We start from the raw sequence: 2,028 nt of genomic DNA, 5'->3' as shown, positions 1-2,028 counted from the left end.
CTACACTAGAAGGGAAAAATTCTCTCCAAAAGTTCAACAGCAGCTTTTAAAAACTAAAAGGAAGTGTCTTTGAAGATAGGTCAGTTGAGATTATTGATTTATATGAGGAACAGAAAAAAACAAACAAACAAAAAAGAATGAAGAAAAGTACACAGAGCTTCAGAAACCTGTAATACACTCTCAAGTATACTAACACGTGCAAAATGGGAGTCCCAAATGGAAAGGAGAGAAAGGGGCAGAAAGAATATTTGAAAAAATACTGACCAAAAATTTCCCGAAGATTGTGAAAAGCATTAATCTACACATCCCAAGAAACTCAACAAACTCTAAGTAGGATAAACACTTCGGCTCATCATAAGAAAACTGTTGAAAGATAAAAACAAATAGAAAAATTTTAAAGCAGCAAGAGAAAAGCAACTCATCATATACAAGGGACTGTAAGTAAAATGAACTGCTGATTTCTCATTAGTAATCTGTAGGTCAGAGGTGGTAGAATACAATATCCAAAGTGATGAAAGAAAAGGGAAAAAAAAAGAAAATGCCAGCCAAGAATTCTGTGTCTGGTAAAACTATAATTCAAAAAAGAAAGAGAAATTAAGACAGTTTCAGATTAAAAACAAAACAAAACAGAGAATTTGGTTCTATTAGACCTGTCCTACAAGAAATACTGACAGCAATTCTTCAGATGGAAATGAAAGGACATCAGATAGTAACTCCAATCAACATAGGAAATAAGAGCACCGGTAGACTTAACTATCTGGTAAATACAAAAGACAGTATAAATGTAATTTTTGCTTGTGACTCCTGTTTTTTGTTTTGTTTTTCCTATCTGACTGAAAAGACAACAATACAAAGTAATAATTCTATGTTGATGAGTACAAAATGTGTAAAGATGTAATTTGTGACAATAGCAACATAAATGAGGGTACAAGGGAGCTATATAAAACAAAGTTTTTGCATGTTATTGAAGTTATGTTAACTGTTTTTGTTGTTATGTGCCGTGGAGTCGGTGCCGACTCATAGTGACCCTGTACAGGGTTTCCAAGGCTGTAAGTCTTTACTGGAGCAGAAAGCCTCATCTTTCTCCTGTGGAACAGCTGGTAGTTTCGAACTGCTGACCTTGCGGTTTGCAGCCAGATTCATAGTCACTGTGCACTACCAGACTAGATGTTATAAATTGAGGTGTTAATGGTAATCCTTAGGACAACCTTCAAGAAAATAACTTTGAAATACAGCAAATAAAATAATAACAAGAGAATTAGAATGGCACATTAGAAAATAACTAACATAAAAGAATCATATAAGAATTGAAGAATAGAAAAGAAATACCAAAATGAAAGGCACAAATCTTACCTTCTCAGTAATTACATTAAAGGTAAACAGATTAAACCTTCCAATTAAAAAGTAGAGAGTGGAGAATGGATTTTTAAAAATGATCCAACTATATGTTATCTAGAGTCCTGGTGTGGTGCTGTAGGATAAGTACTCAACCTCAAACTAAATGGATGGCAGTTCAAACTCATCATCCACTCCTCAGAAAACCTTATACAGGGTCACTATGAGTCAGAACTGAGTTGATAGCATGTAACAACAACAACATATGTTGTCTACAAAAGACTCATTTTAGATTCAAAGACACAAATAGGTTGCTGCTGTTGTTAGGTGCCATCAAGTCGGTACCGATTCATAGCGACCTTATGCACAGCAGAACAAAACACTGCCCGATCCTGGGCCAACCTCACTACTGTTGCCACACTTGATGCTGCCATTTGGCCAATCCATCTTGCTTGGAGGTCTTCCTTTTTTTTCTCTGACCGTCCACCTTACCGAACATGATATCCTTCTCCAGAGACTGGTCCCTCCTGACAATATATCTGAAGTATGAGAGACGAAGTTTGGCCATCTTGGCCTCCAAGGAGCACTCTGGCTATACTTCTTCCAAAACGGATCTATTGGTTCTTTTGGCAGCCCATGGCACTTTCAATATTCTCCTCCAACACCAAAACTCAAAAGCATCAATTCTTCTAT

The sequence above is a fragment of the Chrysochloris asiatica genome, unplaced genomic scaffold, assembly GCF_000296735.1.
Source record: "Chrysochloris asiatica unplaced genomic scaffold, ChrAsi1.0 scaffold00050, whole genome shotgun sequence".
Taxonomy (NCBI): Eukaryota; Metazoa; Chordata; class Mammalia; order Afrosoricida; family Chrysochloridae; genus Chrysochloris; species Chrysochloris asiatica.
The sequence above is the reverse complement of the archived record's forward strand: the minus strand, read 5'-3'. Positions refer to the sequence as shown.